Source organism: Topomyia yanbarensis, chromosome 2 (genome assembly GCF_030247195.1).
Source record: "Topomyia yanbarensis strain Yona2022 chromosome 2, ASM3024719v1, whole genome shotgun sequence".
Lineage (NCBI taxonomy): Eukaryota > Metazoa > Arthropoda > Insecta > Diptera > Culicidae > Topomyia > Topomyia yanbarensis.
In genome coordinates this window covers 266,304,830-266,319,212 of record NC_080671.1, presented here as the reverse complement: position 1 = coordinate 266,319,212, position 14,383 = coordinate 266,304,830, and the positions used below count along the sequence as shown (strand labels likewise).

Here is a 14,383-nt window from a genome sequence, read left to right as displayed (position 1 = left end):
CATCCTAGCGTATGAAATTTCATACCACGAACTACCAGGACAATTTTCGCAATTCGGCAATAATGAAGGAATAAATAAATGTAAAAATATGCTAGATTCAAACGCAGTCGCCTTGAATCGCTTCAAAGCATATATCAGTTAAGATATCTTTTTGTGTTTTTATAGCTGTGTTCTGTTTTCTTGGAATTTTGATTCACATAATGAACAAAATATTTTTCATCTTCTGCTTCAAGGTTAGTCTTTCGGATAATTTTTCCACCGCTTTCTCTACTGGCCGTTCAACGACAAAATAAAATAAAAAAAAACAAAGTCGTGTTCTTAAAAGTCGATTTAATTGAAAATTATAACCATTAAACATGCGCTATACAATCCTATATTTCTAACAAATGCACATTTCACGAAAGAGAAACTTTGCTCATCAACATAAGGAAACCAACTCTACCAAATATTTAAAAAGGGCTTATCTGCAAAACGTAAACATTGAGAAAATTGTCAAAGGTCAGATTCATTATAATCATATTTGGAAAATCGATACTATTTTATTTCTTTTGATTGCGCATATTGCTACTACTTGTATACCTCACACAAAAAATGCTGTTCAAGTCTGATATTACACCGAAAGTTAGACGAATTAACTGAATTCTAATTTGATGGTCAGATTGACCCCACTGAACATTATAAAATCAGATTGGCCCTGTATGTAAATTATGGAAAAGTCTGTTAATACAATAATGCGTTATAATCCATTTAATACGACTCTATTGCTAGTTAGGTACTTTCCAATCAGTTAGGTCCTGTCATAATCAGTTTGGTCATAAAAATCAATAAGTAAAATCGCTATCAAAATTCTTCATAATCAACTGATGCGTTATGTACATGCTCGGGTAGATATTTGTTAATGGAAAACATGAAAATTCAATTTGTTACATTTTGCAGTAAGGCCCTTTTCAAATGTTGGGATAGAACTGGGTAGAGCTAAATAAAAGTATAAATTCAAAATCGGAACAAGTATGACCCAAAAAAGCTCCAATGCCGTTCACCAGTAGCTGGTCGAAAACACTTTACGATCCGATCTTTTCATTTTCGTCCGAGATCTCCGCGACTAGCAACTGAATCTTTCCGGAAATGTTTTTCGATTGATCTGCAAATCATCATGCTTCGATTACCACTAGGTTGATGGTGATTCCGTTCTGTTAAAGCGGAAAGAAATACAATCTAGAGGATCACAAGAATGAGTCACACTTACCGAATCTACCGGTGCGTCTAATTCGATGTAGATATGTTACGCAATCGGCTCGTCCCTGCTGATCCATCGGCAGGTCGAAGTTGACGACAATGGTCACCTGTTCGACGTCGATACCTAAGGTGAAAGAATCTCTCTGTAACCTGGTGCTGTAGCCAGAATCAAGTGGCGGAACTTACCCCTGGACAAAACGTTCATTATAATCTGAACCTTCTCTAGTCCGGTTCGGAATCGATCCAGAGCGTCCAACCGTTGCTCCACCGTTAGATCACCGGACAGTACCGCTACCGAGTGACCATCCTGGGACATCCTGCCGGTCAACCAACCGGCCGTTTTGCGTACCTGTTTCGATCGATTAACAGTTCCGAAAATAAGTTTACTTGGAGTTTACAACTGTCCTATACATCATATGACAGAAAATGATCGCTTGTCCGACGGTAATCACACAATTTCTCGTCCTGGTTGCGGCACTTGACGTAGTGCTGTTTGATGTTATCGAGTGTTTCTTTCTCCCGCGCCAGCCGAATGACGATTGGATTGGGTACGACGTGCTCTGCGAACTCCATCACCTCACGCTCGTACGTGGCCAAGAACAGCGACCATAACACCCGCCTCGTCCAGTAGAAAAAGGGAAAACTTCTAGGTCGTACGTCCTGAACTTTATACCCCAGTCGATTAGCTTGCCGGGTGTTCCGATGATGCTATGATTAGTCAGCTTCGCCCCTTTGACGATCTCTTCACCGCGAACGGCGTAAGGAAGTTTGATTTCCGGACAAAACTTTGGTATTTTGGCAGCTATTTCCCCCTTTTGAATTGCCAGCTCATACGTGGGGGAAATACAAATCACCTGCAGATAGTTTTTTAACTGATGGACTCAACTGAGCATTGACAGCACGAAGGCAGCGGTTTTTCCTGTTTCCGACTGACTGGGCGATTATATTCCGTGGCGGACCGCCCAACAGAGTAGGTACAGCCGTCTCCTGAATCTTGGAAGGGGCGTTGAAACCCATCGCATAGACTCCTTGAAGAAATTCCGGCTTCATGTGCAAAGCTTCGAAAGTTTTAACCAACCAACCGGCGAAGAAGAATCCTTCCGCTGCACCTCCAGATCCAGCTTTGACTACTAGACCTTAGCGAACATCTTTCATTAGCAAACTTGAATCCGCCGGGCTAAAAGATTAGTCATAGATAATTTTAAAGCTGATACTAAATATATCGGCAGAAAATTTTGAATAGGACGTAAGCAACAATGAGGTTCTCTTTGGGGTCTTTCTCTTCTGTTTATTAAACGATCGTTTCAATATTTAGAACTCAACTCTTTGCCTAATATTGTAGTAAAAACCATCGGCTATGTACTGGAAAATTAGTGGTGTTATAGTGATGTGATAATAAGAGAAAGTAAACAAAGAGAAGCTCTCAATGTTATTTATGTCCTAATCAAAATTTTCTCCAGATTTCGACTTACTTGAATACCTCTGCGTCTTCCGCGGAGGAAGCTGTTTCTTCATTTTCTCTTGCAGCTTGTTTTTCTTCAGGAGCTGTTAGTCAGAATTTCCGTAGCTACCGAACTCAAAACTGCAGGTGCAGCCGTTTCTACGGGAGTAACCAGCTTTGGTTGTGCTTGACTCCGATTTCTCTAAATCATGAAGGCTACCGCTGGTAAAAATTGTGGCAGACAAGTTTTAAGGCAGAATGTGCCGATAAAATGTTTTCCGATGTGTCGATCATTCGCAAACTCCTGTTGTTTGTTAGAACTATAATTTCTATGTGGTTCTTTTTTGAGGGGTTGTTGGCTGCTGCTGGATTTGGAGTTGTCGGTACTGCTACGGTTGTATCGATTTAATATTGGTTGGCCAGGATGTTGATAAGATTAGTTGAGCTGATTTGTAGCATCGGGTTGTTGTTGAGAGAAACTTCCAAAGTTGATCGATGGCTGCTGGCTCTGCCGCTGACAAAAAATACTGCTCCGGCGGCCGCCTTGTTCGGGTGTGCTGTAAATAATATTAATTATTTAAATTTAATTGTTTAAAACTAGAAACAATCACACTTCCAATAATATTTCTAAACTTACCATTCAAATTCAAAATATTGAATCTCTAAAACTACGAAATTTTGACAGGTTGCGATGAAAAAAAAACACAAAATTACCAATCTTGTTTTTTCATATTTTTACATTGCAACCTGTCAAAATTTCGCGAGCCTCCGTGCGAAATAATACCTCTGACCATTATTTCGCAAGGAAAAAGTTTGCCTTGGTGACAGCGCATAGAAAGCAGCGCTGTCTCGCGGAAGTATTATGAAACTTATCGTTTGTCGAACCGTGTCTCGGCTAACTGCATTTTTCGTTATCGTTTTCGCGAGAGCTGCGTACCGCTTACGAAATGGAAACGAAAATTTTTTTCGCGAGCATTTCGCGACGTTTTTTATGCATAGGTTTTGTATAGGAAATTTCATTTCGCAAGAGGTGCATACTTAGCTTAAGCTTTAAGCTAAAGCTTAGTATGCACCTCTTGCGAAATGAGGTCGCGAAATATTTTTCCTTCTTCCGTGCGGAATTTTGACATTTGCTCGCGAAAACTAGTCTATGCGTTTGCCGTTAGATGTCGCTTTAGACAGCTGAAAAGCGCTATCAGCTGTTGTTTGTTTATTTCTTCTCCATGTTTTTGCTATCATTTCCGAATGTTTTGAATGAATCTTTTGGCGAGATGGGCCATCCCTGGCCTTAGCCTGTCACGTTACAGTGACGAAAGTAAAAGAAAAAAATGAATCTTTTTTCTTCATTTGTCGCTGATGACCAAGTTAATTACCCCCGTGTAACTGTTGGTAACTCGTAAAAACTCAGGAATATCTATACCTGTAAGCTTTGAAGATCACTAGAAGAGTAATGACGTGTTTACGAATTTAATTAACGTGTGACATTAGAAGGAGGATCCGATAGATAGTCAACCAAATACAGAAGCATTGCCGGAGCTCTTGCATATTTCACTGATGTTGCGATGTCGGACTTTGCAAATATGACTGCAGAAGATGAATCTTTTTGTCATGCAGAATGCGCAACCGAATGCTCCCAAATAATTCGGTTGCAATGCTTCAGTTTTATTCAGATTCCATATACACTCAGACACAAGCAGACGCTTATCTGTGGTGCAAAATACCAATATCAAATAGGTTTCTTTTTGCTCATTACCCTTATTTTATTCCGGCATAGCAGACGGGATGAAACATAAAATAATTTAATTCTATTTGAATATCGTTTAAGCATTCAGGAATCTACTTTATGAATTTTATCTCGCTTTTTGATTAACTACAACAATCTACAAGTGCTACAACACTAATTGCATTGCTCAATCGACTTTATCTCTAGAATTAACTTGTCGGCTCGTTTAACATTTGTAATACCTCACGTAGCTGTTAAAAATAGTCCTATGTTGAAATGAATTGATACACTGTTCCAACATGGTACAAAGAATGTGAAATATTGAATATTAAATATTAACTATAAAATATACACGAATTATTGATTTCGCGTATTTGTTTCAAATTCTGTTTTTGCTGAACATCCAAGTTCACTATTTCGATTTTCAACTGCAACCAGAATATATTATATTACATATTCGCATCAAGGAAACAAAATGAATAGCATTGTTAGTTACGACATAATGAAAATTTTTCCCAGAAATAAAAAAAATAATGAAGGAACAAATAAATTGTTATTGTTATTTATTATTTATCAGGATGCGATTGCACAGGCTGTCTCAACAACCAGTTTCTGCAACCTATGTGCATTAACTGCGTACACCTACCGTTGCACTTGACAGTGTGTGCAGTGCTTTATGGTTACACCTATGACCGCGCACCCGGTTTCCCATGAGCCTTTTGGCGGCTCAGAGGCTGTCCTTCCATGTTGCTCAGGGATACATTGCTCCTATACACATCCATACACACAAACTTAGATTAAAGAGCGGGGGTGCACTAAGGCATATAAGTGCCTTATCTGCACCTCTAAGAAGCAAGCCCATAAACATGCTATGGGCGGACCTTCGTGTCCCTTCGGCGAGTTAAATAAGAAGAAGCCGTGAGAGTCACACAGCTAAATCTTAACCATTGTGCAGCAGCCCAACAGCTGCTGTGGCAGTCGGTCTCGGAGTCGAGGACAGATGTCGCCCTATTATCAGACCCGTACAGCATCCCTGCCGGCAACGGCAATTGGGTGTCGGACGGGTCTGGAATGGTGGCAATCTGTACAACGGGAAGGTTCCCGGTTCAAGAGGTAATACACCCCTCCGCCGAGGGTGTGGCGATTGCCAAGATCAATGGTGTGTTCTATTGCAGCTGCTACGCCCCACCAAGGTGGCCAATAGAACAGTTCTACCAGATGATCGACAGGCTCTCGTCGGACCTCGTGGGCCGGAAACCGGTAGTAATAGCGGGAGACTTCAACGCTTGGGCAGTGGAGTGGGGCAGCCGCTGTACAAATAGCAGGGGTCAAGCGCTAATGGAAGCGTTTGCGAAACTCGATACTGTGCTAGCTAATGATGGCTCCGCTAGTACATTCCGTAGAAACGGAGTGGAGGCGTGGATTGATTTGACCTTTGCCAGCTCGAGTCTGGCTCCAGGCATGGAATGGAGGGTAGACGAAGGCTACACCCATAGTGATCATTTAGCAATCCGCTTTAAGATCAACTATGGTGTGCAGCATCCGAGGGCGGGAGATCCCTGTCAGGTACGCGGGTGGAAGTCCAATCACTTCGACAGCGAAGCTTTCACCGCGGCCCTGGGACTGGAGGCCAACACCGACAGTCTAAGCGGGGATGCGCTGGTAGCTGTTCTATCACGCGCGTGCGACGCCACTATGCCGAGAAAAACACTGCCAAGAAACGGTAGATGCCCGGTATACTGGTGGAGTGCCGAGATTGCAGCTCTACGGTCAGCCTGCCTCAGAGCTAGACGTAGGATGCAAAGAGCTCGCACCGAGGATGCAAGAGAGAACCGCCGTGAAGTGTTTCGAGCTGCGAAATTAGCCCTTAACAAGGCTATTAAAAGCAGCAAGAGAGCGTGTTTCGACAACCTGTGTGAGAGTGCCAACGCGAATCCGTGGGGTGACGCCTACCGGATTGTGATGGCCAAGACCAAAGGGGGCTCCTCACCCCCAGAACGGTCTCCGGACCGGTTGGCAACGATTATCGAAGTACTCTTCCCGTCTCGAGCCACAAGCCCCTGGCCACCTGCACTACGAGACAGTGCGGGCACGGTCGAAATGGTGGCTCCAGTGACGAACGAAGAACTACTCGCAGTGGCTAAATCCCTAGCAATGAACAAAGCTCCAGGGCCGGATGGAGTCCCGAACAACGCTCTCAAGGCAGCGATCATAGCGAACCCGAACATGTTCAGGCTAGCTATGCAGAGATGCCTTGACGAGTGCCGTTTCCCCGATAGATGGAAAAGGCAGAAACTGGTGCTGTTGCCGAAGCCCGGGAAGCCGCCAGGCGACCCATCGGCGTACAGACCAATCTGTCTGATAGACACGACTGGCAAACTGCTTGAGAGGATCATCCTCAACAGGCTCACCCCGTACGCGGAAGGTACGGACGGTCTGTCAAGCAACCAGTTTGGCTTTCGGAAGGGTAAGTCCACAGTGGACGCTCTCAACTCAGTGATAAATACTGCCGAGATAGCGATCCAACGAAAAAGGCGAGGTATTCGATACTGTGCGTTAGTGACACTTGACGTGAAGAATGCATTCAACAGCGCAAGCTGGGATGCCATCGCGCTCTCGTTACACCGGCTTAGCCTACCGGTGGGTCTGTACCGGATCCTGGAAAGTTACTTCCAAAACCGCGTACTGCTATACGAGACCGATGCCGGTCAGAAAAGGGTTCCGATTACCGCCGGAGTCCCGCAGGGCTCGATCCTAGGCCCGGTGCTATGGAACCTCATGTATGACGGGGTTCTGAGACTGAAGTTCCCTCCTGGGGTCAAGATCGTCGGCTTTGCCGACGACGTAACCTTGGAGGTCTACGGGGAGTCAATTCCTGAGGTAGAACTAACCGCAGAACACGCGATTAGCACGGTGGAGGAATGGATGAGCGCGAGAGGCCTGGAGCTCGCTCATCATAAGACGGAGGTAGTTATCGTCAACAACCGCAAGTCGGCACAACATGCAGTTATCCATGTGGGAGAAGTCGCGATCACTTCACAGCGAAGTCTGAAGTCTCTCGGAGTCATTATAGACGACAAGCTGACCTTCGGCAGCCATGTCGACTATACGTGCAAGAGAGCGTCGACTGCTGTTGCGGCACTATCGAGAATGATGTCCAACAGCTCAAAGGTGTGCGCCAGTAGACGTAGGTTACTGGCAGGCGTTGCCGTATCTATCCTCAGGTACGGCGGCCCGTCATGGTCAAGAGCACTGAGGGTAACCAGTTACCTACAGAAACTGGAGAGCACCTATCGCGTGATGTGCCTCAGAGTGATATCTGCCTACCGCACGGTATCACACGATGCATCCTGCGTGATAGCGAGCATGCTGCCAGTCGGGCTGGTCATTCGGGAAGATGAGGAGTGCTTTGAGCTACGTGGAAATAGGGGAGCCCGCGAGCGCACCAGGGTGACCTCGGTCGCCAGATGGCAGCGTGAGTGGGACAACTCCTCGAAAGGTAGGTGGACCCACCGGCTGATACCTAGCATATCGAGCTGGGTGGGAAGACCCCATGGGGAAGTTCACTTCCACCTGACACAATTCCTGTCAGGCCATGGCTGTTTCCGTCAGTACCTCCACAGGTTCGGACACGCGGAGGTCCCAGTCTGCCCGGACTGCCCAGGTGTAGATGAAACTGCCGAGCACATACTGTTCGTATGTCATCGGTTCGACGTCGAAAGAAGAGCAATGCTTGACGTCTGTGGCTGGGACACAACCCCGGATACCCTTATTCAGCGGATGTGTCAAACGGTGGAGAAGTGGAACGCAGTCTCGGCTGCTACCATCCAGATTGCCAGTAGGCTACAGGTAATCTGGCGAACCGAGCAACAGACGGCGGGCACGGCTAACTAGTGATTGGTTAGTTGGAGCGAAAAAGGCCAAGCGCAAAATAAGAGAGTGAATGGTCTGTTCATGCCGAGGTAGGTTGGCGCAGCGAATGGCAACCGCGTAAGGGGTAAACCCAGCCACCCCGAAGCAAGACAGAAGAGTGAGTGTATAGGCGTATAAGTGGACTGCCTCATGCCAAGACGGGAGGGTCGTAGCGTAGTATGTTGGAACTAAGCTATCGATGCCTCATGGCGTGGCAGAGGAGTGAAAGGGTGAGCATCCAAGTCAGTCTCACACTGCATGTTAAGGGTGAGCATAAAAGTCAGCCTCACAGGTTGGTAGAGGCTAGCACAAAAGTCAGCCTAGCAAGGAATGAAAAAGGTGAGCACAAAAGTCAGCCTCGCATGGTATGTCAGAAGTGGGGCCTAAGAAAAATGTCCCACATGGGATGCCAAAGGGAGTGACAAAGGTACAATAGAGTGGCACGATTGAGAGTGAATCAGGTGATAGGGTGAGCACCCAAGTCAGCCTCACATGGATGGGTAGGGCGAGCACAAAAGTAAGCCTAGCAAGGAATGAGTAAGGTGAGCACACAAGTCAGCCTCGCATGGAACGTAAAAGGTGAGCACAAAAGTCAGCCTCATGTGGGAGTGTTTGAGAGTGAATCAAAGTGTGATTGAGAGAGCACCCAAGTAAGCCTCATACAGGATGTATGATCGCGCGAGTGAGAGTGAATGAGTACATTCAGTACAGCCATCCCCCCAGAAGTAATACCGAGAGGTAGTTCCTGGGAGGAATGATGGCGGAGCCCAATGGAGTTTAGTCGGTATTAATGGCTGGTCACCATTTGAGTCCGACACGCCCCCAGTGCACCCCGTGTGGTAGATTGGACCCTACCGTTAGCACGTGTACTGGGCTAGGACATAAAGGTCTTCTCCATTGTAAAAAAAAAAAAAAAAAAACTTAGATTCATACAGACACAAGTTGAAAGCGGTTAACGTCGCGTCATCTAGTCTCTGTAATCCTATGGAAAATCATCTCACCATCGCCTTGGGGTCTACGTCATATTGGCAAATTTCACATTGAATCCGATTCTGTCTCTTCCTAATCTCCTTTTTGTCTCCTAGGTCCGAAGCGGATCAATCGACTATTATTTGAATCGGTAAATATACTAGCAGTATTAGTCCTTATTCGCGAATACTTTTTCCTACAACTGTGCTATTTCATCTCTATCTTATAACAGAATTCGATTATCCCTGTTCTAGTCAATATACGTATACGTATTCATTACATTATGGACCAGGCAAATCCTCAATTTTTTCTATTATCATTATGCTGAGTAGCTAGACGAGATAAGGTATTTTAGGGTTTCACAAAAAGAATCTCTGCCCATAAAGGACAAGAAATATTTGTCCACTAGTCCCAATAAAGTATGCTCGAACCGAATATTCACCTGGTTCGACTCGAACAGACCACACCGACCCGAAAGGGCTGCTTATCATTTCTGAGAGCCGGTGTGCTTGATCGAGTTAAATAATCATAAGAACAAGTCCTGAATAATTAAGTATCCCTTAGGTGCCATTCATGCACTCCTTCCCTGAACAAGCCTCATACCCAAGGTCAAAAGAATCGACAACCAATGAGAATGGACCATACCAGTCGAAGGTCACAGGCCCAGCATCTCGTGCAGTTCCTGAAATTAGATGTTTGTTAGTGCTACTTACAGATTTCATTTCAATGGTGGTAATTAAGTGTCTCATTCCCATCTTGAATAACTAGTTTACCGCTGCTCATCTCTTGCGGCATTTCGACACCGTCGGACGACTGTCTCATAGAAGAGATCTATTTCATCCTCAATTTCCGTCGGAGCTCATATATGGTACGCCCAAATGGTTCTACAAGCTCGAATATCAACTATCTGAAGCAAAAAAAAGACGTTAAACATAAATTTATAAATATACCCTAATCCTATAATCAACTAAGGCTATCTGTCGATTCTAAGGCAGGAACGCTAATGATGTGACCATCAAGAATACGTCAGATAAGCTTAATTGACCCCCTTCGACACCAGTTTCGCCTTACCAAGCCGTTACGCGGGTGGCGGCGTGAAAACTGCCGTATAGGAGTTGAGAACGGCTTGAAAAACATCTGATGTTGCTCCAAATGTGTGTGATATCCAGGACTGGCAAGGTTCCATCGAGCCTAGTTTGCATTCCTTACATAACTAGACTCACTGTTCTCCATTCACCCACAACAATGAAAGAACAAATGTAAAAATATACAAATTAGTAAATGAATAACTAAATAAATAGCAAATGGGCACATAACCATGCGCCTGAGGGGTAAGTCGTTTTAAATTTACACGTGAGAAAAATAATTAGGGTTGAATTTTTTCACGCAGGACGACTGCGAAAATAAAACCATCATTGAAGGTTAGATGTTGGACGCAAAAACAAGCCGAACAGATTGCTTACAAACTGATTCCGGGCAAGCGGGGTCAGCTGTTTGTCGTGCACAGTTGCTACCGGTATCCATCGGATCGGTTGATCAGCGAGGGCGGATTGCATGGAAGTGCACCAAGTGTAAAGTGTTTGTTGTCATCGCCGGTCGTTTCGATACACTCGAGGATCGTGGAAAGGAGCATGAGCAGGAACAGGATAAGAGTGATTCGTTCTTGGGCTATCAAAAGGAGATGACACAGGACGATCTATCGCAATTGGTGGAACTCGATGTTAAGAAGGAACAACTTGCTGAGGATGACGACGACGGAAACGGCGCCAACGATGAAAATCGCTTCGAAGCATATATAATTTCTTTTAGATTTTTTTGCTGTTTTATAGCTGTCTGTTCTATTTTCTTGAAATATTTATTTACATGGTATTGAACAAAATATTTTTCATCTTCTTCTTCAAGGTGTTTTGGAAAAATTCTTGCCACTTTCCTCTACTGGCCGTCCAACGACAAAATAAAAAAACAAAGTCGTTTTCTTCAAGAGTTTACCCACAGATAAAAGACGTTTAGGCTAGAACAAAATTTCTTCAAAACCTGTGTAAACTTTCAAATTGATAAACGTTGGATATCCGTGTTTCACTATTGCCATCTGCGCAACTGTTTGCTACACGTGTTTAACAGCTGCACTCTAACTGCATTGTATTGATCACTGCGTCATCTGCAAACGTTTGCCAAACGTGTTTCAGACGTCTAATTTATTCGGAATTTCAGTAGCGGGTTTTTATACACGATTCAAATCGAGCTTAAACGTCTGTTATCTGTGGTTCACTTAACTCCAAGTTATAACAATTAAACATGCACTTCACAATCCTCGCGTTACCGATCCTTGAATTAAATCCTAAGGAAATCAACTGATAGAGCTAAATAAAGTTATAGATTCACAATCGGAACAATAATGAACCAAAAAAGCTCCAGCGCCTTTCACCAGTAGCTGGTCGAAAACACTACGATCCGATCTTTTCAATAACGTCCGAGTTCTCCGCGTCTAGCAGCTGAATCTTTTTCTGGAAGTGTTTTTCGAATGATCTGCAAATCATCATGCTTCGATCACTGCCCACCAGGTTGATGGCGATGCCTGTTAAAGAAGAGGGAAGAAATACAATCTATAGAATCACAAGAATGAGTCGCACTTACAGAATTTACCGGTGCGTCCAATTCGATGCAGATACGTTTCGCAATCGGCTCGTCTCTACTGATCCATCGACAGGATGAAGTTTACAATGGTCACCTGTTCGACATCGATACCTAGAGCGAAAAAATCTCTCCGTAACCTGGTGCTGCAGACAGAATCAAGTGGTGGAACTTACCCCAAGACAAAACGTTCGTTGTAATCAATACCTTCTTTAGTCCGGCTCGGAATCGATTCAGACCGGCAAACCATTGCTCCACCGTTAAATCACCGGACAGTACCGCTACCGAATGACCATCCTATCTGCCGTTTTGCGTGTCTGTTTCCATCGATTAACAATGCCAATCACAACTGTCCTATACTCACACGACAGAAAATGATCGCATATCCGATGGTAATCACGCCAAAGATGATCGAAATTGCTTGATATTTCTCGTCCTGGTTGCGGTACTTATTGTAGTGCTGTTTGATGTTATCTAGTGATTCTTGCTCCCGCGCTAGCTGAATCACGATCGGATCGGGTAAGATGTACTCGGCGAACTCCATTACCTCCCGCTCGTAGGTGGCCAAGAACAGCGATCATAACGCCCGCTTCGTTTAGTACACAAACGGCAATTTCTCAAGGTCGAACGCCTGAATTTTATATTCCAGTCCATCAGCTTACCGGGTGTTTCGATGATGATATGATTAATCAGCTTCGCTCCTTTGACAATCTCCTCGCCGCGGATGAGGTAACTAAATTTGATTTCCGGACATAACTTTGTAATTTTGGCAGCTGCTACCCCCTTCTGATTTGCCAGTTCATACGTAAGGGAAAGGCAAATCACCTGCGGATAGTTTTTTTAACGGATCGACTCGACTGAGCATTGTCAGCGCGAAAGCAGCGGTTTTTCTTGTTTCTGACTGACTGGGCGATCATGTGCTGGGCGGATCGGCCAACAGAGTAGGTAGAGCCGTTTCCTGAATCTTGGAAGGGGCGTTGGAATCCATAGCATAGACTCCCTGAAGCAGTTCCGGCTTCATGTGCAAAGCTTCGAAAGTTTTTTTGCATTCTCCGGGCTAAAAGATGAATCATGGATATTTTAAAGCTGATACTAGATATTTCTGGAGAAAATTTAGGATAGGACGTAAGCTACAATGAGATTTTCTTTGGGGTCTTTTTCTGTTAATTACTCGGTCGTTTTAGTATTTAGTACTCAACTCTTTGCATAATATTCTAGTAAAAAGCATCGGCTTTCGATATGTACTGGAAAATTTGTACAATGTTATAGTGACGTCGTAATTAACGAAAGAGAAAGTAAACAAAGATAATCTCTCAATGTTAATTATGTCCTAATAAAAAATTTCTCGATTTCGACTTACTTGAATGCATCTGCATCTGCCGTGTAGGAAGCTGTTTTTCTATTTCCACTAGCAGCTTGTCTTTCTTCAGGAGCAGCCAGTCAGAATTTCCATAATTAACGAACTCAAAACTGCAGGTGCAGCCGTTTCTACGGGAGTAACCGTCGCTGGTTCTACTGCCGATGGACTAGGTTTTTCCGCATCCTCTTTTCCCGGACTGCCAACCGCCGGCTCCGGTTTCTTATCCTTGGTGATACTCGGATCGCTACCTTTTGTATTGAAAAGAAAAATACAAATCCTATGAAACAATGATCGCTCCAAAAACAGGTTAGGCACTTACGAGAGCATAAATTTCCTGATCCTCTGCCTTTTTGACTCAGTTATCAGCAGCACTTGCCATCGTTTCGACCGATTGCATCGCAAAAGCAAATTCTATACATGTTGACAGCTTGTGATGAAAAAATACAAAAAATTCACAAATCTTGTTTTTTTTTGTATTTTTTTATCGCATTCTGTCAAAATTTCGCAAGCCTCCGAGCGGAATAATACCACTGATCATTATTTCGCAAGGAAAAAGCTTGCCGTAGTGACAGCGCATAGAAAGCAGCGCAATCTCGCGGAAGTAATATGAAACTTATCGTTTGTCGAACCGTGTCTCGGCTAATTGGAAATTTCGGTATCGTTTTCGCGAGAGCTGCGTACCGCTTACGAAATGGAAATGAAAAATTTTTTCGCGAGCATTTCGCGACGTTTTTTATGCATAGGTTTTGTATAGGAAATTTCATTTCGCAAGAGGTGCATACTTAGCTTAAGTATGCACCTCTTGCTAAATGAAATTTCCTATACAAAACCTATGCATAAAAAACGTCGCGAAATGTTCGCGAAAAAAAATTTCGTTTCCATTTCGTAAGCGGTACGCAGCTCTCGCGAAAACGATAACGAAAAATGAAGTTAGCTGAGACACGGTTCGACAAACGATAAGTTTCATAATAGTTCCGCGAGACAGCGCTGCTTTCTATGCGCTGTCACCAAGGCAAACTTTTTCTTTGCGAAATAATGGTCATCGGTATTATTTCGCACGGAGGCTCGCGAAATTTTGACAGGTTGCAATGAAAAAATATAAGAAAACACA

The 14,383-nt window shown here is 44.1% G+C and overlaps 1 long non-coding RNA gene and 1 pseudogene across 2 annotated transcripts; both read right to left on the bottom strand.

Annotated features, from left to right (window-relative positions):
• Positions 1-363: 363 nt before the first annotated feature.
• LOC131680330 (DEAD-box helicase Dbp80-like) overlaps positions 364-14,383 on the bottom strand; it is a 34,029-nt pseudogene continuing 20,009 nt past the window's right edge.
• Positions 11,119-14,057, bottom strand: LOC131683131 (uncharacterized). 2 transcript variants are annotated; one of them, XR_009304389.1, is made up of 5 exons: positions 13,592-14,057; positions 13,273-13,520; positions 12,089-12,969; positions 11,916-12,026; positions 11,119-11,856 (listed from the first exon to the last, which is right to left on the bottom strand). It is a non-coding gene; the product is annotated as an uncharacterized LOC131683131 (long non-coding RNA). The 2 variants fall into 2 exon arrangements; XR_009304388.1 differs by having other exon boundaries at positions 13,273-14,057.